Below are 20,883 nucleotides of genomic sequence, written 5' to 3' on the forward strand. Positions count from 1 at the left end.
CCCACTTGATTGAGTTTCCCAGTACACCCCTCTGTCTTTTAGCGATCTTAAATACATTTTGCCCTTTATGCAACAACAGTAACAACAATGACAACAACAACAAAATGCCACGTCGATCAATGTTTTAAACACGTCTTGGTGCCAACTCTTCACTATTATCTTCTGATGAGAATACAAATAAAAAATAATGAACTTTAATGAACTGGGTGGTTTCTTCAATCCCGGGGTTCATAGAATATCCAAATTGCAGATAAACATCAAAGGAGGAGAGTGGGCTTCAGCTCCTGAATGATGCCAGTTGTGTCACTGGGAGGGCAAATCCCCAGAGTTGAGAGAGAGGGAGCTAAGTGTAGCGTAAGACCTTCGCGGCCGGCAAGTCCTTTAAAACCCACCTTTTACTCCGTCTCCAGTCCCCGATTAACTCCTGCTCTGGGGATGCGTTAACCGAACCGACCTTTTGATGGAGAAGTGGGCTCTTCTCTCTGTTCCTGGTCTTCAGCCAGCCTCCTTCCTCCCCCTCTGCCTGTCTGGCCCTGGCACTTTGCAAATCGCCGGTTTTGCGCACCCTCGCGGTGGGCGTTCTCCACGTTGCATCCTGCCCCCTCGGTCCTTCTTCCAGCGCGGTGGCCGAGCACATGCATCTTTCTCGGGGGCTCGCTCGCGCACGCCCTCGCCCGCACCCCGCGACTCCCCACCTGCCCCGGCTCGCCTTGGCCGCTCTTCTGCTCTTCCCGGTGCATCCCTGACCCTGGCATCCCTTCCTCCTGGCCTGCGCGGGTTCGGAGTGTCAGGACGCGGCTGTGGCGGCGGTGCCGAGCTGGTGTGGGAAGCCAAGGCAGGAAAGGCGAACCCGAGTGGGTGGTGAGAGGCCAGCCGAGTCCGTGGGAGCCAGGGAAGCCGAGAGGAGCGAGACAGTGAGTGTGCGCTGCGCGCTGCCCCGGTCGGGGCGGACTCGAGCGGAGGCTCCGAGTCTTCTGAGCGGCGCCCCAGCCTCTGCAGTGAGCCTGCCTGGGTGCGCCCTGAGACCCGGACACCCAGAGCCCGGAGGTCGGCGGAGAGGTACCCGAGAAAGGCACTGATTCTGAGAGTCCGCGGAGGAGAGACGCGGAGGCTGAGGGGATGGAGGAACAATGCCGCCTCCAGAAGCAAAGCCTTCCTTGAGCCTTGGCTGGAGTGTGGAGTCTGCTCTCTGATCTGCTCTTTCCAGGCCTTGAGGCTACTTCTGGGCTTGGTTCCGCCTCTTAGTTTGACAGGAATTAGAAAGTTGCTCTTCTTCTCTGCAAGGTTGCCTTCGAAGTGGCTTTCCTATCTGCGTGCTGGTTCAAGTCAAGATGTCACTTTCTGGATCCCCCGCGAGGAGCGACTAATAGATTATGCATTGTTGGGCAATAAACTCTCCCGGGAAGAGAGGGTAGTCCACCCAAAGGTTTAAAAGGGTTGCCACCGACTCCTGCCTGCCTCAGCACAATGCCTTGTGAGTAGAAATAATAATACAGCCACCCGCAGTAAAATTTATAATATTTAGGATGAGATTTTTTGAATGAGAAATAATTTATTCCAGAGGAAGCAGTTAAGCTGTTATAGGAATGAGGGAAATATGTCCCATATTTGATTCATTTGTGATTATTCTAATAAGCTCCGGCCTATACCACTGTTTTCTCTTTCTTTTCTTTTTGTTCTCATTTCTAGGGCCTTAATAGTAGATGTAGGGCTGGGGATATGTGAATTTAGATAGTTAACCCTCTCTCTTTCACTGTGCGTTTTAATAGAATGTTGACACTCCAATTTCCCTCTTTTTATACTGAAACTACTGTAGACTATTTTACTTAAGTAACTGGAAGTTTCATGCTATATTTGAAATTACAGTGTCTTGGTACATTTCTCAAAATTAATTATACTTGACTATTAATAGGATTGTAATTTTTAAAAAAATATGGCATATAGAGGAGGTGTGTGTGTGTGCGTGTGTGTGTGTGTGCGTGTGTGTGTGTGTGTGTGTGCGTGTGTGTGTGTGCATGTGTGTGTGCGCTTGAATGCAAAATCTATAAAATTTCTCAGCGTTGTCAGCTATTACAACCTACAGCGAGTGGCAGTTTTCTTTTGAAATGAGTTGAGCAGCGAAGACCATGTGTGTATTTAGAATATCTAATGCAAAATGCAAAAACCCATTAAGTTTACTGTGCCCTTGGCAGGGAATGAATCTCGGTCTCCTTGCAGTGCCTAGTGATGGAGTGATTCACAGAGAATGTGCAAGTTAATCATTGCTCAGGCCTTCTGATAACACGGAGTGATTAAAAGGAGTTTTTTGTAAGCCTGCTCGTCTACATTTAGTCCATACAATCCTTCTAACTAAAGGAGAAATGGTGATCTTTCAGAAGCAAGAGATCCTGGGGTTTTGGAGTGAGAATAGCCTCTTTGGGGATGCCCCCTCCCTCCAGTATTGCTGTCTGTCAAGTTTAATTTTTTCTATGGTTCTGTTTTGTGAAAATTCCCATTTTTCTTTAGTGATAGCCTATTGCCACATAGAAATGCTTGGATTGTTTGCAGTTGAAACAGGGCTACACAGGAAGGTAGGCCTAGAATCTTCTCTGCTTGTTTCTGGCGGGGGAAGGGTTGCCTAAAGTCTAGCTGACTCTGTGCAGGGTCAGATGACTACCCTGAAAGACACACTGCCTTCTCTTCCAACCCTAGTTTCTGAGGTTTTATTCCACTTTCAGCATTTTCAAACAGTTATTCCGGGATAAGTCCTGCTCTTATGTCAACTTGCCTTAAATTACTACTTTAGGTTCACAAATAAAATTAAAACTGAAAGCTATTAAGTAGCTATAGAACACAGGTTCAAATCTAAGACCAGATATTTGCATTTTTATCTTTGATGTTATTTACATTTTATGAGTCAATGGTATTATCTATCTATCTATCTATCTATCTATCTCTATGTATCTCATATAATTGACATAGTTTTCTCTGCGTTTCCAAGTGTTAAAACAATTTTTAACATTTTTAGCAAAGCCTAGTCATGGATGTCTCTAGAAGGCCCTAACCCCACTGAAGAGTTACTTCATAAATTACCTATGCAAAGGTAATTTTTGTAATGCAAAGCACAGCTGAAAAGCACAGAAAGACCAGAGATGTCAACAGATTAACAGTAGAATCTGATGGACTTTGTCATGCTCTGTCTTTCTTATGTGACATTTGATGACCATTTTCAGATTGTTAGATAATAAACTCTTAGCTGTATTTCAGTCATTTATAAGGGCATTTACCACACTTGTTCTTCTAAGACTTAAGACCAGTCTTGAAGGTATCAACATTGCCCAATGGTTTGGGTAGCCTACCTGCCAACATCCAAATATCATGAGAATCAACTCTTCACAAACTTTACATGGATGGAAACTTCCTTTATCTGCTGCTATTCCAAAGTCTATCCTTTGGCCCAGTCACGTGACTCTTATTTTTTGCTTGTATTACATCATCCTAGTAGATCCAGCCCCCTACACACCCACTGTCCAGCATCCTTCCTCTGACATGCTAGTGATCTCATGAGCATCCACTTTTTCATGTTCCAATATCTGTTGTCTTTACTGGATGGTGAATATCTACAGGTCAGATCAGAATCTATCATTGCATTTAGAATTCTTATCCCCATGCCAGAACATAGAGAAGAACACACATGAATAACACATATTCTTCACAACCGGATTTCACCATGAAATAATTAATAGTCTAGCAGTGGATTAGGAAAATAAGGTTTATTTAATATCATATAAAGAGAAGTCAAAAACAGACAACTGAAAAAGCATTGAATTCAAGCAGTTAAGATTCTCCCATCATCTTTGTTTTTTGTTGTCATGATCAGAAGCTTGCTTCCATGCCCATCACCTCACATCTGATTTCTGGTTCACCAAAAGGACAGGGTGACAAAGAGAACACTTAATCTCAGAACTCCCCAAGCTTGACCCTACTGTTATTTGGGACTGCTTAGTTTTTTATTATTTGTTGTGGCAAAGATTCTGCACATTGAGGATGTTTAACAATATACAAGGCGTTTACTCTACCCTAACAATATTTCCAGACATTGCCAAGCATCCCTGTGTGAAAAAAGTGGCCATGGGTAAGAGCATCGCTCTGGAGTAGGAAGAGAGAATCTGTCCTTCCCCACTCTTTTACTTTGTGTGTAAGTGTTAGGGAGGGCCTGTTCTAAAGTAAGAAATGGGACTTTATGAGCTGGTATAAAGAAGGAAGACGGAGAGAAGAAGCCCAAGAGACTGAAGGAACCACACAGGCTCTTTGGGCAGTGAGCCTCTTGTGCAGTGTGATCATTTTCCCATGAACTTCCATTTCATATTGCATTAGACCCTTGTCCAGTGACAACTCTTACATATCTGATGTCAGTATAAACATATATTGGTATGTTTTTGATATCCTGAACAATACCAGAATCTTTGAGGAGGTAACAGACTTGAGGTTGAAAACTAGTATTGCTTGCTACAATCATAGAATGAAATAAATACATATAAGTCATCTAAATAGTTCAGGAAGGTAAGAAAGACAAGGGCATATTGTTTTCGCATGATAAACGTTGGTGAACTAATCATGACAATTCTTAGACAATAAGGGGACAGAACAGAGAAGCGTTGTCTTCTTAACACTTTCCTCCTCAAACATTGCCACACCCTCTAGTCCATAAAGCAAAGCAGTCAAGTTTACTGTTTATATTTACAAATGAGGAAGTGGTCAATTATGTGAAGAAGGCCAGAGGAAATAAAATGTAAATATTGGGTTTAATATTGCTTTCAAATGATTTATAAGGGATCACATGCTGTTGATGACACTGGGTAAATTAATAGTTTTCTGGACAGACTTGTCAGCATGAACAAAAACAAAACTTAACAGTTATGCTTCTTAACTGCTTATCTAATTATGGCAATAAAGGATACACTTAGAAGTAAGAAACCTGCAGTACAAAGACGTATCAGAATTGCTATGGGTGGCCAATCCACTTGTCTAGTATTTTTTCTATTCATTTAAAATTATTCTCTATAAGTTTATTGGAAGTTAATTTGTGTTCAGCTTTGTTCAATGTAGAGATATAAAATATGGTGATTGTTAGGTAGTTTGAGGTTGTGAGTTTCCAATGATCCCAGTAAAGAACTAGGGATGTAGTACAATGGTAGAGTTGCATGACGCGTCTTTAAGTTCAACTACAAGTGCTCAGGAAAACAAAGGCATAAAATAACAGGAAGTGCCCAGTGAAGACCTTTACAAATAAGACTGTCACTCAGTCTCAGTCAATGATGCTGGAGGTGTGATGAGCAAAGGTTGGTTAATTTAGCAATTTAATGATAGGAGCTTAATCATATGTCAGTCGACTGCCTATCCTGGGACCAATGTGGCTATTGCAGAAGCAGTCAAACCTCTTTACACATCTAGACATTAAAAGCAGGGAGCAGTCTTTCTCTCATGAAACTTCCTAATGTTATTACGAAAGTTCTCCCAGGCACTGTCAGCTGAGTTCCCATAAGGCCAATGTAGAAAAACTAAACCACAGTCCACTCCTACTCTACCTAATAACTTATAGAAGGTGGGACTTTGCATTCCCATACAGACTCAGTCTTGCCCACTTGGGGGCTGGCTGCAGGAGGGTCTGATTTTTCTGTAGAAGTGATGGACTCACCCTTACACTGAAGCAATGTTAACTGAGAGGAGGGAGGGAGGAGCTGGCAATCAGGTTAACTAAGAGGGCTTCCTGCAGTTCTCATGCTCACCTTCTGCAGCCTCTCATGAATCAGAATGCTTACATTAAAACCAAATACACAAAATGTAATCAAACCGATCTCTGGATCCATGGCCATAAGTTAAGTTCATGTCAGAGTTCAAGCTTCTAAAATAGAGTGCATGCAATTTTCCTGGGATGTCGCACAGGTTTTCATGTTTGTTTGTTTTTAATACAACTTGGAGAATTGAAAAATGTATTTTGGATGGGAGAATGATGAACACTAAATTATGGAACATTGCACATGTACACCAGATATTTTACTTCTCTGGCATAACTATATCAGGTCATGAAATCAAAGCATGTCTTCCTCGCCAAATAGGTCATGTGTCCTCATCCGTGTTTCTTACCATCCTGATTTAGGACCAGTTCGAGAGATGAGATTCTTTGGCCCATTACTCTTTTTATGTTGCTTTTTTGTTTGTTTTTGTTTTTATTTTTATTGGATATTTTATGTACGTACATTTCAAATGTTATCCCTTTTCCCCCCTCTCCCATCCCTCTTCCCCCTCCCCCTGCCCATTACCCTTTTAAAGAATGACTTGATTTTAGTTTTCTCCAAATTAAAAAAAAAATAGGTTTTGTGATATTTATGCAGAAGATCCTTGGGTTTAATTATTTCACATTTACTGAACATATTCAAAACTAGTTTAGGAGATTATTTTGTATATTGAAAAATTTAGGAAATAATTTTCCCAAAGCCCATAATGTCTGGATAATTTCATGGAGATTACAGTGTGTCATGCTCACTGGCACTCCATTATCCTCTGGTATCTCTTTTGCACAATCATTACCGTCTCATTTCTACGCCTTCTTTATACTGAGTGAGTGGGTTCTACCAGAGCTGTCTTTACAAGCATGAGTGCACTGTGTGCTGGACCAGGGGTGAGTTACCAGAGGTTCCACCCTTGTTCACTTTATTTTGTTTTTTAAGGTTTATTTAATGTATATAAGTACACTGTAGCTGTCTTCAGACACACCAGAAGAGGGCATCGGATCCCAATTCCGGATGGTTGTGAGCCACCATGTGGTTGCTGGGAATTGAACTCAGGACCTCTGGAAGAGCAGTCAGTGCTCTCAACCACTGAGCCATCTCTCCAGCTGAGGTTCCACTTTTAAAGGAAATACCTTATACTCTCCAGGCAACTATGGAACTTTTATTCCATGTGCCCCTGGGCTTCTCTCAAACATCATCTTTCCCCTTTAAAACATGGAAAAATTGTATTTTTCCTTCTAATTTAATTTCAAGAAAACTCAGAGAAAGCCTGTATCTCATTGGAATAGGTGTTCTTGGCCACTCTACTTCACTCTGCTTTATTATTAAAACTGAAAGTTTAAGCTTTAATTTAAGTTTCAAGACTTTAATGTTTGTTGTTTAATTGGCTGTTTTCGATTGTTTGGAAAAGGAGAAAGAATGTAGTAAATATAAGTACATAGACTTGTTACCGTGTATCACTTATTAATTTTCCCCTGAATGTATATGGGTTTGGAAATTATTTAAGGTTATGCACAATATCTGCTATGTTTAGCATATGAGAGGTAAGAGAAGGAAAGAGATACTAATCGTGTTTGAGTTATTTTGAGAGGAGTATATGTTATAGTTTGTAGACAGATGGGAAACTAAGATGGGAAGTACAAATAACTACACTGAATTTATACCTTTCTCTCTCTCTCTCTCTCCCTCTCTCTCTCTCTCTCTCTCTCACACACACACACACACACACACACACACACACAACACACACACACACACACACACACACACACACATTAACATTTTGTCTTCTAGATTTGGAACATCAATAGCCTCATTCCTACCCAGTAATTTTCACCAAATCGACAATGTGCAAGAACCATGAATTGGGAAAAGGCTGGGGCTGATATCACTCTCTAAGTTCTAAAGTGGATTTTTTTAAATGGATGTTGGCTGTCTCCTCAGTTTACCTTCAGTGTGTTACAACATTTTTCAGAGCATGCCATCATTCTGGTGCGAATGTTCTCTTTCTGGGCTCCATGCCTAAAGCAGTTTCCACCAGAGCCATCACCTCTGAACTGAGCCCCCCTGCCTCCAAGGGAGCTGGTTATGAATCAAATGTAAGATGATAATTAGTCAGTCCATCTGTGTTTAGGATTGGGAACAGATGCTTTCCCCCTTTGCTTTAATGGAAAGTGTGTTTGAAAGTAGCAGCATTGTGAAATAGAGTTCTAAACAAACCCACATGTTAGTGGACACTCTTGTATACCATGTCAGAGGATTGGAATATGTTTCTAAGTATCTACCTGGCCTTTCCTCATCTCAACCTGTGTAGTCGCTCCCACATCAGCAACCCCACAGGAGGATAATTATGATCAGTCGCATGAGCTCAAGGTATGGCCAGCTTCTTCAGTTTCTTCTAGGTCAAACAATGTTTAGTGCTATTTAATAGAGCAAATTTCACTAAAACTAAAAAGTCCATTATATGTTTTTTTTCTAAATAACATAGAAAGGGGAAATTACCTAATTTAATAATTCTATAATGCTTTTCTCTCAGTTAAAATTTTAATATTGTATTTCTCTAAAATTGTAAAGTTGCATTTCTCTAAAGAGAAATTTAAACTCATATATATATATATGCTCAAATATATTTAAATATTTTGTATACCAATCTTGTATATGTGAAGGTAAACTATTATTTCTTAAAGAAGGCTGCCTAACTCTCCCAGGATTTCATTCCAATCACTCGATAAATTCTAAAAGAGCAGATGCTGACGATTTGTTGACCTTATTAAAAATAGGTCTGTGGGTGATTTTCAGAATGCAACTCGGACCCATATCGTGGCTGAATTGACCTATAATGTTGGGATTGATGGTGATCTGGTGATCTGAGAAGAGTTGTCCACAGTTTTCACACAAGACAGTTAGAACTGCTCTGCTATATAACTTACTCTGGACATAACTAAGTAACTGGCGCATCCTGGTTTCAGACACACTGAAGACCGTGAAGGAGCCTGTCAGACTCCTGTCAGAGAACCTTTACTGCTTCACACAGCTTCATTTCGGAAACACGGCAATGCAAGTCTGATAACTCAACAAGTTATTCTATTAATCTCCAAACATTTAGTTAAGAGATTATAACATATCCCATAGGAAGTATGACTAGAATGTAACTCATCTCTTATCATACTCAACCCTCATTGTGTGATACTGAAAATAGAGCAAGTTTTCTGCTAGTGCACAGAAAGGAAAGTAAATAAACAAGAGGCTAGACGGAGAGATGGGAGAGTCATATGTGAAAAGCAGACTCTGATAACTGTTATATGATATTCCCTTAGTACGCCTGTACCTCACTGGCAATGCTTTAAATGCTCACGTTTGGGTGTTAGTTTCTATATTTTATATGTGTATTTGTATGGGAGTAGGTGTCGTTCCCAAGAATCCAGAAAGGGACCATGAGAGGGAGCAAATAGAAGTGAGGTGGTTCATAGAGTGCATGTGGTATGTAACAAAAGAGGGAACGCTGGGGCTGCAAGCATGTATGTGGTGATGAGGGAGGGGAAATGGGGAGAGAAAGAAGAGGAGGGTTAACCCAAATCAAATATGTATAAAATCGCCAACCTTAAGTAATCTTGCCTCTTTGCACACTAAAATATAAATAAATATATAAATAATGTAATTAATTAAAATAAATACTTTTTCTGGCTCTAAACATTTCTCTGGGAGAGTGAGATTATCAAAATCTGTTTAAAATAAAAAATATATTATATTTAAAACTTGTACTTTATATAGGTTTAATAGTAGAGAGATGTTGCTTTAAATTGATAAGATTAAAATATATACGTACTATATAACTTTAGTGTTTATTGCCTATTATACCTTTAAAATTTTACAAGCCTTTTAGGTTTACACATACATATTTCATCTTCTTTCTCTCCCTTTCCTTTCTCCCAGTAGTGGGGATTGAACCTGGGGCCTTGTGCCTGCTAGGCAGGTGCTCTGCCACTGAGCTACAGCATCAGTATTGCTTTGTTTTTTAGAACAACTCTAAGGTAATGCAGAAGGTTCCATGGAGCAGAGTTAGAATTTAGATACACCTCTCCCCAGACATACCAAATTAGAAAGATCAGTGAATAATTTGAAGCCAAATCTAGGATGCAAAGGTGGGCAGAGGCAAGAAGAAAATTCATTTTCCATCAAGAACAAAGAAAAGTTACAAAGAAATTAACTATCACTATATATAAATGTTCTGCTTTAAAGGGAGTAATCAGTAAAAGGGAGCAGGGGAAAATTGGCAGGTGAAAAATGAAATTTCCCTTTTTAAAATTTTATCATTACTCAACCACATTGCAATGCTCTTTTTAAAAGTGAGTGAAAAAAGAGAGGAGTCTTTGGTTGGATCAGTCAGAGGCTCCTATTTGTGGATATATCTTGACAGTTCTTACTGTGCAGTCCCACAGACAACCGTGTTGCTTCTTTGTATTATATTTGAAAATTGCCACTGCTCTTAAGAGGCCCAAAAGCTGGGCACTTGCTTTCTGATGAGTAACAAGCTCTCTGGCGGGAGCCACTCTCCTTCTCTGGGGCCTTAGTTACAGCAGAGGAAGCTCTGACCTGTTATTTGTCCTGAGGAAAAAGTGAGTTCATTTACAGAACATGAAGAAGATTCTTTTTCCTTTTTGCCCTGGACTAGATATATTCCTATAGCACCCCTTAGTACAATCAAAATACTGGGGAGCTTAAGGAATAGATTTAATATTGCTGAAAATAAGATTTCACTGAATTATTAATTATACACTCTTAAAGCTCTACTTTGCCATTTTCCCCATATGGAAGTTATTGAAGATAATAGGTTTTAAGATGAACAGTTTTATTCAATAGTTTATAATCTCAGACACTGAATAGGGGGTTAAGATTATATTCGTATTGCAAATAACTATTTTCATAACTGAGAAGACAAGTTGCCATTTTTGATTCATGGAATCTGTAAGTCATTGTAATAATAAATAATTATTTTTTAAAAATTTAGATTTCCCACGGTTTTTTTTTCTAGCTAAAAGGCTTAAAGAGTCGATTTTTAAAAATTTATTCACTTTTCATCCAGAGTGCTGCACCCTTCCCGACCTATCCTCACCCGGTCCCTCCCTCCATCTCTCCTCCCCTTCTCCTTCTTTCTCACAAAGCAGCCAGTCTGGGGAACTTATTTCATAGATAGGCAATAGCTTTAGGGATAGCTCCCACTCTAGTTGTTGAGGGGGGGGAGGCACATGAAAACCAAACTGTACTTCTGCTGCATATGTGCAGTGGCAGGAGGAGGGTAGGTCCAGCCTGTGTATGCTCTTGGGTTGGTGGTTCAGTCTCTGAGAGCCCCCCAGGGTCAGAGCCCCCAAGGGTCCAGAGAAGTTGACTCTGTTGGTCTTCCTGTGGAGTCCCGTTCCCTTTAGGGCCCTCAATTCTTCCACCAACTTTTCCATAAGACTCCTCAAGCTCCATGCAATGCTTGGCTATGGGTCTTGGCATCTGTTTCAGCCAGCTGCTGGATGAGGACTCTCAGAGGATAGTTATGCTAGGCTCCTATCTGCAAGCATAACAGAATGTCACTAATACTATCCGGGATAGAGCATGTGATATGGGTCTCAAGTTAGGCAGGTTATTGGTTGGCCATTCCGTCAGTCTCTACACTATCCCCTGTCTCTGCATTTGCTGTAGACAGGATAAATTTTGACTCAAAAATTTTGTGGGTGAGTTGGTGTCCCTATCACTCCAGTGGGGGTCCTGCCTGGCTACAGGAGGTAGCCAACAAAGTGTCAAATTTAAAGGGAACTTTCTTAGTTTACAAGTTGCAAAAGTGAAGCCCAGAGAAAAATAACCTGGTTATTTTGCATGGCAGCAGAGTTGGACTTAATGATACTGATCTGTGTATAATTATTATACGCCCTAATTTTGCAGGCAAGAGACACCAGCACCAAATATTTTACATCTTAATTGCTATAATGCATACAATTAGTTGTGTTGGCAATAATTTTCAGAACTGAAAAAGAGGGGAGTTAGGAGTTACGCTTTTAGGAAGGTCTAGGAAAGATGTTATTTAAAGGAGATTGGATATACAAAAATAGTGAGAGAGAGTGGGGTAACGGGAGGTGTCAGAGACAACTTCAGAGTCCACTTGGAATCCTGGGAAGAAGGGATCTCAGTATTGGCTGCATTAGTCTGTGTCAGTGTCTGTGGGAGAGCCCATCCTGTGGTGGTACTTGCCCTAGGCAGGTGGCCTGGACCGGGGCAATATAAGAAACGTAGCCAAACGAGAACTGGGGAAGCAGGTCAGAAAGCAGTCTTCCTCCCGTCTCCGCTTAATTTCTTGCTTCTAGGTACTTGCTTTGAGTTCCTCCCTTAGCTTCCCTTGATGAGGCACAGAAAACCGTAGGCTAAATAAACTCTGTCTTCCATAAGTTAGATTTTGACAGTGTTTTCTCGCAGCAACAGAAAGTGAACTATTTTACACACAATTCCTTACTCTACAATTTTGCTTGGTATTTCCTCCTGCTCTTAGCCATTATGAGAGCAATCCTGCACCCAAGTACTCTGCAACACCGACATGCTTCAGTTAATACTCTCCTATCTTCTGATTGCAAGATGTTCATAAGCAAAGTGTTCTCTGCTCTATTTGCTTAAAAGGGAGAGGTTTTGTTTGGTGAAAACTTGCCTTTTAATGCCCAATGATGATATTTGACATTTCCTTAGAAAATGTAACCCCTGTGAAGATCTATAAAGCACAATGTCAAGTGAGATTTATACTTCTGTTCCTACTAAAGGGCACACAGAATCGCCACGTCCCTCTCGATTCTGTATCAATCCACTCAGTGAAGACAGTGGCTCATTCTGAGGCAGGTAGTCAGAATAAGGTAGTCAGATCCTGCCTTGGGATCAGGAAGGGAATCAGTGGGAAGACGTGAGCATGAGCATAGTTTGTCATGAGCAGGTGTGTTACGATACTTCCGGTGCAGAGAAACTTCTGGAAATAGTCCAAGTATTCATTTTCAAAATATTCTTGCCTGGTCTTGTCTTCTCTCAAACTTCCAAGAACTGTGGGGGCCTCATAGAGCAGTGTGACCTATAAGCATGCTCTCTGCCATTCACATCAGAGAAAGGGAAGAGAGTGAGGTCCTGCTCTTGAGAGTAAGTAGCACAACCTCTGTAAATGTAGGGGAGGAGGAGGGAGAGAGGGAGTCTTTGATGGCAACACATCACTGCTTTCTCCTGCTGCTCCAAAGCTTCTAAACAGTAACACACATGTATCTTCATAAGCATAAATCCATACAGCTATTTACCTGATTTAATTGAAAGTTCCAGGTGACCACTCACATGTGAAAGGGGCAACAAGCACTTAGGAAAATTATTCCTATCCTCATAGACGAGAAAGGAGCAAGATGCTCGGAAATGCGCAGGTCACATGGGAAACAAAGACTTATTTATCTTTTGGTCTACACTTTGTTTTGTCATGGACATAATTTCTTTGCTGCCCAATCCCTGTAGTTGGTAAAGGACCTCTGACAAAAGCCACTACTCTCTACCTAAAACAAAAGAATCCTAATTCAAAATACTTCATTGTATCCTTGGACTATTGGGAAAGCCTCAGCACAGCGTCAGCAGCTGAGAGCACAGTACAAGAAAGTTGGCTCAAAAATTTCCTTCTTCCAGGCTATAGATAATTTAAGAAGCATAGAACAGGTAGATGTCTGATTGGGAAGGTCACTTTCAAGAGAGGCCATTTCTGGGGATATCAAGCCTAGGTTCTATTCCTGTGGTTTCTAGAAGAATTGCTTTACAAACCTAGACAGGGTCCAAAGCAGAATCCCAGGGGGAGGACTGGTGATGAAGGAATCAGGGCATGAGAAATAAGACTGAAAAAATGAGCAGGGCTAAAAGAAAACAAGTTCGCTCTGCTGCTCTGCGTAACTCTGTAGGCGGCACCTTTGTCAGGTGGGTCGTAAAATGCAGGAGTCTATGTCGCATCCAACCTTCTTGGCTCTGCATTTTCTATCTGTGAAATAGAAATTATGTCAACCCTACTGGGCTGTTATGGAACTTAGTGGGATTGTGAATTGTAGCACCTCTCTTAGCATGTAACATTTATTCACAAGTGTTCACATTGGCATCATTAGCCTCTTCATGTGTTCCTGCATCACATTCTGCTCATGTGTTCATAGCCATTTATCTATGTATTTTCAAATAGATCCTTACTATGTTGCTCAGGCTGGCCTTGAACTCGTGGATTCAAGAGAGTCTCTTTTTCTAGTTTGTTATCAATTGTCTATGTACAAGGTCAGATATGATGCGAGGTAGTGGAGACTGCAAACATAAGAGAAGAGTGCAATGTCTGAATGGTGCTTCTTCACTTCTTCTTCCTCCTTCTCTGTCTCCTTCCTCTTTTCCTCTTCCCCCTCTGCCTCCTCCTTCTCTCTCTCTCTCTTCTTTTTCCTCCTCCCTTTCCTCCCCTTCATCCGCCTGTCCTCTTCCTTCTGCTCAGAACTCTCGGAAATGTAGTGCTTTCCCTACCCTGTTTTGCCTAATGCCTGGGAAGATAGGGCTGTTGTTATTTCACTTACGCCTAGAAAGAGAAATGAAGCATTTAGAAATGATGAAATTGGCAGCTTTAAAAAAAATTTGAGAACTCTGTGAGCATTAAAATGTGAAAATATTTGAGTCATAGACTTGCTAGGGAGTGAGTGTTTAATAGGCGCCTTTGTAAAGATCTTTAAACTAAGCCACATCATTTTCTATACATGCACAAACCTCTTAATTATAAATCAACTTTTATTATAAATAAAGCATGTCCCTTCAATGTTTAATCATGCATTGAAAAAATTAAGTTTATTCTGTCTGTTTTTTTTTTCATTTCAATTCTGATTTTCAAACTGGCATTCTCTGTACCAAAAAAAATTGCATTAAGCTAATGTTTATGCTTGCACATAATCCCACACTTTCAAGGCAACACTTAAAATATTCAGAAGAGCTTCACAAGAGGGAGTAGTTTAATTCTGCTGTTGACTCACAGCCATTGTTCTTCACAGTTACAGCTCCACTGGCAAAGGCCACATATGGTCACTTGTTTTCTCAGTGTACTGAGTGATAATGCATTAACATTCTGGCTGGTGCGGAGGCAGTGCTGGGCTTTAGAGAGGTAGCTAGAGAAGATGGGCTGTCTCTTGGTTGGAAACAAGATCAGCACTGGAGAGTCCAAAGGCTACTTTAGCCTAATTACTGTGGTGACAACTGACCAAGGCGTCTGATGATTCCTTTATGTCCCTTAAGCTTCCAACACTGGCTTCTTTGAGTAGGGCTTACCTAGAAGGAGTAGTTGCCAGAGAGGCTGTTTATTCCAGCCATGGGAGAAGACATGGTCAGCACCTTCCACCACTGACATTTGTAGTGCCCACTCCAGAGCAATCTGTTTTGTGGAACAGACGTTTTATGAACCCCACATTTGCTCTGAACTGTTGCTATGTGGTACACAGGTCAACTGGGCCAGTGACTGATGGCTGCATTGAGGTCCATTAGTAAAACTTAAGTACCTTTGTGGGGGCATTAGTGATCACTGTAACAAGGAGATGCAGCTTGGCACAGTTTAGTAAAGATGAGTGCCTTTAAAACTTAAAAGTTATTTGGTTTATATGAACTAAAACACAGCTCAGAGGAGATGTCATCTGCCCTCCAAGTTAAAAAAAAAAAACTGAATAGACTTCAATCTTCATTTCATTCCATGTGGAGCTGTATCTCCAGAGATGTCCCTAGTGATATAGGCTTAGAGAGAATCTCCTTACTCCTGATACTCTGTTTTTGGATGATTGTGGATAAAAATACTAATCGTAGAGGCAGCACCAGAGGGAGCCACTTACATATCTATGTCTCAAGCTTCTGCAAAGTTGACAACAAGGATCAAAACGCTGAAATGATTGTTGTTTCTGAGAACGAAGGGCATAAAAATAGCTACGTAAAATCTAATTGCTGCAGCTCTAAATTCTGGACCAATGGCCATCCCTTCACGTTGCCCAGTTGAAATATTTGTGAATGGTAATTGCCTGGCTGTAATCCAGAAGGTAAATGATACTTCAAAGGGTAAGGTTGCAGTTGGAGCAAGAGGTATTGTCCCCTTGTAGATTTTCAGCAACTTTGTATTTTTGAAACCTGTGCTGATTTTGATTTTTTTGTAATGTAAATGATGGCACTAAAAATAAAAATGGAGAGTAAAATTCTTTAGCTGTGTATGTCAGGACTCGAATGTCCTACAGATACACATACGCATAAGGACACAAAAATACATTTGTCATCCGTACATATATGTGCACAGGTTTCCACCAGTGATTTGATTATACACTAATAGAACCAATATCACTGTAAAGACAACAGATTAGCTTGTCTTTAAATTCTACCATAGGGAAGAAAAAAATCAGTTCAGGGACCATGGGGGATAAAATAGAAAAATCATCTGGGCATTATGATTAATGCTTGTAATTCCAGCAATTGGGATGCTTTGACTGGAGATTTGCAAGTTAGGGGATACCCTGAGCTCCATATGGAAACTGTCTCAAAAACAAACAAGCAAACAGAAGAAGAGGGCACACATCTTAACTAGCGCACAGTAACAACGAAATGTTTACAGGATCACTCTTGTGATTCCAAATGTTTTTCTTTCTGAGGATAGAAGTCTTTATCTTTTCTGACCATTTCACACCCAGAATGCCAAATCCTAAAGTAAGCAGAATTACCATGGGTTTTCTTTGAGCAAAACAAACATATTCCTAACACTCCTCAATTCCCCACTTTTAACAACATCAGCTCAACACACAATTCCAGGGCACAAGATTTCTGCTGTTTCTTGGCATGGCACCTGTTGACTTATGTCATGTTTGTAGTATAAGACACCGGCAGCTTTCATATGTCTCTTTATGTGCTATGGTCTTTCTTTTCAGGAGAGTATGGGGCTGTTTGTGGCTTGTGGTGAAGAAGGAAATGAGCAAACAAGACTTGTTTTTCAATCTCCTTCCTGCAAATTTACCCCTCACCCAATGCTCACATGTAATCACATTTGAGGAAGTGGATGGAAAACTAACTGTTGAGTAAAATGTAATTTTGTGCCAATGCCTTGCTGTCCTTGAGATGTTTAATCTCTAAGAAAGTTCAGGTCACTGTGTTTTGTTTCAGCTTATGTGTATATTCATCCACCCCTGTCCATCTTTACCCTTACATTCATGGATGCATCTATTTCCAACCATTGGTCCATCCGTTGTCAATTTTATCCCAATTACAAAAATAATACTTAATCTGCACAAGGGTAAGTAACCAAGGAATGGACCCAGGGGAATTTTCGACTTTTTAGGAACCTAGGGGGCATTTATCACATCCTCTAAAAACATTGGTCCCTAGATGTCTTGGAAAGTTTTGGGGGTAGATGGTTGAGTAGGGAATCCTGACAACAGTGAAATCGGATAAGCTTCCTTCTTCATAAGCAGAAAATTTCCACAGCCCCTTGTTCCTGGGAAATGAATGGGTGAATGGATACTACATAGTAGTAATGAAGCACAGAAAAAGGTATCTTCGAATGATGCTGTTTCCATACTCTCTGGTTATGTTTTTTGGTTTTATTTATTTTTTATTTATTTATTTATTTATTTATTTATTTATTATTTATTTTGTAGATTCTTTAAAGGTACGTCTTATTTTATTTATTTTTAATACATAGTTCTTTTTCATTATTTGAGCGTCCATACAATGTATTTTGATGATATTTACTTCTCTCACAACTCTTCCCAGATCTACCTCCTATCCCAATCCCGCCCAACTTGGTGTCCTTATTTTGTAAGTGGCTCATCTAGTCTAATTAGTACTGGATGTATATTCATGATTCGTGAATGTGTGGGCATTCATTGAAGTGTGTTCTTACTATGGGGGACCACATTCTTTTTTGGGGGGATATTTTTCTATTTACATTTCAAATGTTATCCTCTTTCTCAGTTTCCCATCTATAAACGCCCTGTCCCTTCCCCTTCCCCATTCTTCTATGAGGGTGTTTCCCCTCCTCAACCACGCACCCCTTCCCGCTTACCCGCCCTGACATTCTTACTGAAAACTCTCCTGCTCCTGGAAGCCATCAACTTCCACTTTAGTAATGCTTTAGCAATGGATAGAGCCTCATGACCTATCCCATGCTGAAATTTAATCTAGCTTGACTTGACACGAGTCTTGTACATGCTATTACAACTGCTGTGAGTTCATGTGTGAAACTTTTGTGTCTAGAAAACAGTTTTACTGTAGCAATCAACAACCTCTTGTTTTACAATATTTTTCCTCTTCTTCTGAAATGAACCCTGAACTTTAGAACCAGAAAGTTGTCAGAGAGGTTCTCGTTTGGGTTAAGTATTCCACAGTCTCTCATTCTTTGGACCTTGAGCAATTGTGGATCTCTGTGTAAATCACCATCACTGAAGAAAGAGACATCTCAGGTGATCTTTGAGAGATGCGCTAATTTATAGGTATGATGATGTCATTAGGAGTCAGTTTAATGCTATATCCTGTAACAAAGTAAATTCAGTATATTGTCTCTTAGGGCCTCTGGCTCTTTGAAACACACACTTCTGTCCCTAACAACAGTTCCAGGTATGGATTTTATCTTGTGTATTGAACCTTAAATAGAATCAGAAAGTGGTTGGTTACTGACTCCCATGGTCTCCTTGCCACCACTGCATCTGTGTACATGGGTTACCAGACAGATGAGTGCTGTAGCTGAGTGAGTCTGACGATGAATTTTCTCCTCTAGTTCTGTGCAGGGCACCTTTCAGCTCTATGGAAACTAACAGTAGGGCTGGGAGTTTCAGGTCAGTACCAGCTTAATCTCTGTGTTCTATGAGTCAAGTGTGTGGTGTTGAAATTCTAGAAGGTAACTAAAAACAATAAAACAAACAAACAAGCAAAACAAACCTGCAATACTTAAGGGTCCATGGGAATCCTGCTGGTCATGAACTCCAAAACACAACCCTTTCTTCTTGTTGCGCTTTTTGCTAGCGTATGCTGTCTAGTATGGCCATTGTTACCCTGTTATAAAGTAACTACATTTAAATTCATTTTATAAATGTTATGCTTATGTCTTAAGCAGTTACTGCAGTAGTAGTTTTCAATGTGACTTTTCCAAAGGCCTTTATTTTTACCACTCCTTGTATTTCTGCTCTTTTCCCTTCAACTCCATCCCCTATTTAACACATCATGTTCCATTATTTATCTTCCCTCACTTTATATCATTCTAAACTTTGTTCCCTTCGTTGAAAGAAGTGCAAGTGTAGGTCCTTACTGTTTTCTTGATTTCTGAGGTGGGTGTGTGTGTGATACATAAAAAACACATCTAAAGATTCTAAGCTTATGTCCACATATGAGAAAACATGCAGCATTTGAATTTCTAGTTGTGGGTTTCCTCATTTAGAATCTGATAGAAGAGAACATAAGGAATATTCCTGAACTCGAGGCACAGGAAAGGATTTTTCTGAACAGGAGCCTTGCAGCAGGCATTAAAGTCACCAATTGACATATAGGACCTCACAAGCAAGACTCATTCACACTGCAAGAACACTACAATTGAAAAGGCAGTGTTCAGAATAGGAAAAAGCTTTACCAGCTATACACACACACACACACACACACACACACACACACACAAACACACACACACACTTAAACTCACATGCAGACACAGACACACTTAAACTCACACACACACACTCAAACTCACACACATACACACACACAAACACACACACACAAACACACACACATATAACACACACACACACAAAAAACAAAACAAAAACTCTAAACATCAACAAACAAATAACTTCATTAAAAATGGGGAATGGATGTCTCAGAAGATGTAATGCAAATCATTGAGAAATATTTTTTAAACACTCAACATCCTTAACAATCAGGAAAATGAAAATAAAAATGACTTTGAGATTACCTTAGTCAGACTATCTAAATCCCCAAATAAATAATGAGCAATGCTGGTGTACTGTGAGGAAAGAATAACTCATTCCCCACCGATGTGAGTACAAACTGGTGTAGCTACTGTGGAAATCAATGTAGAGTTCCATCAAAAATCTAGAAATAGACTTGCCATTTTAAATGATGTACGTAAAGGGCTCTGCGGCTTAGTACAGAGACACTTCATCACCTATGTTCATTGGTGTTTTAGTCACAAAGGCCAGGATATGAAAGCAACCCATGCCATCGGTGGATAAACGGATAATAAAAATGTGACACATATGCACAACGGGATAGCACTCAACTTCTAGAAAATGTAATGCAGGAGAAGATACAAGGAGCTAGAGGCGATCATTCTGAAAGGAGTGACCCTGCCCTCCCTTCCTTTTGAAATGAGCAGCAGACAAGTGCACAATGGGAACTTGGAGAGGAAGATGGCATGGAAGAGACATGCATTGACCATCCTTAACATGCTTTGCAGTCCTGTCTACAGCCTTTTGGTTGCTTCTCCGAAAGAGGTCACTGTGGGAGAGAAAGTGCATATTACATATTTGCATTTCTTCTAGAATCTGAAAAGTGGCAGGAGAGAAGCCAGGCCTCTGTGCTAGAGTGACTAGACAGCAGTATTTGAGCTGTCCTAGAAAGGGGACAGTCCCCCGGGGACCAGCGACACCAAAGAACTGCAGGGCTCAGGGATACTTTCTTCATAATCCTTCCAAAATTGTCTCTGCATTTGTTTAGCAGACAGAAATGGAGGCTTCACGTTACACTTATTCTCATACCTTAGATAATAAATAAACAGAAAATACAGAAAACAAAAAGGGAAACCGAGAACTCCTCTGAAGGCTTTGCACCTCTGATTATATTGATCTTCTCTCTCTGTTTCCCCCTCATGTTTAAAGCTAAATGTCTTGTAAATAAGAGGAACTACACACTGATTTAATTTGGGAGAGAAATCTCACCTTGAAGTCAGCTTTGGAGGAACAGTACCTCAAAATTGAAGAGAATGCGCTAGAAGGCTCCATGGGGTATCCCATCTAAAAAGACAAATGACAGCAGAATGCTGGTCTGACTTGAGAAGCATCAGTTACCCCCTGCCATCTCATTA

General features: G+C 40.5%; 1 protein-coding gene across 4 annotated transcripts in view; it reads left to right on the forward strand.

The window, feature by feature from the left end:
- Nlgn1 (neuroligin 1) overlaps positions 1–20,883 on the forward strand; it is an 858,670-nt gene that overhangs the window by 1,038 nt on the left and 836,749 nt on the right. For 2 of the 4 annotated variants that reach the window (XM_032898590.1, XM_032898587.1), the window contains exon 1: positions 625–1,474. The exons of the other annotated variants lie outside the window; for them this stretch is intronic. The gene's annotated coding sequence lies outside the window, so the exon portion shown is untranslated. Of the gene's footprint in view, positions 1–624; positions 1,475–20,883 lie in introns of those variants that run through there. 4 annotated transcript variants of the gene reach the window in all.

This window comes from Rattus rattus, chromosome 3 (genome assembly GCF_011064425.1).
Source record: "Rattus rattus isolate New Zealand chromosome 3, Rrattus_CSIRO_v1, whole genome shotgun sequence".
Classification (NCBI taxonomy): Eukaryota; Metazoa; Chordata; class Mammalia; order Rodentia; family Muridae; genus Rattus; species Rattus rattus.